Here is a 305-nt window from a genome sequence, read left to right as displayed (position 1 = left end):
TAATGTACTTATGTATATTAATTCGTTTGTGTTTATGTGCGTATTTGCTTGTATTTATATATGTATTTAGTAATTTATTTGTTTATGGCTATGTGTGTATTTATGCTTTTATTTATTTGTGATTGTATGTCTTTATGACTTAATTTGTTTATGTCTATATAGGTTGGCTCTCGTTAATCTGTTGGTCTCGTGGTCTTGGTCATATTTTAACGACTATTAATTTAATTTCTGATTCTTGGTGCTGCTTCATTATATAATTACTGATATTTTAACCATAATTTATTTTTTTCTTATCGGAAGCTTAA

General features: G+C 25.9%; 1 protein-coding gene across 1 annotated transcript in view; it reads left to right on the top strand.

Moving 5' to 3' along the window:
- Positions 1 to 305, top strand: part of LOC119589391 — a 16,243-nt gene that overhangs the window by 10,945 nt on the left and 4,993 nt on the right.

This window comes from Penaeus monodon, chromosome 25 (assembly GCF_015228065.2).
Source record: "Penaeus monodon isolate SGIC_2016 chromosome 25, NSTDA_Pmon_1, whole genome shotgun sequence".
Taxonomy (NCBI): Eukaryota; Metazoa; Arthropoda; class Malacostraca; order Decapoda; family Penaeidae; genus Penaeus; species Penaeus monodon.
This window is presented reverse-complemented; position numbering and strand designations above follow the sequence as displayed.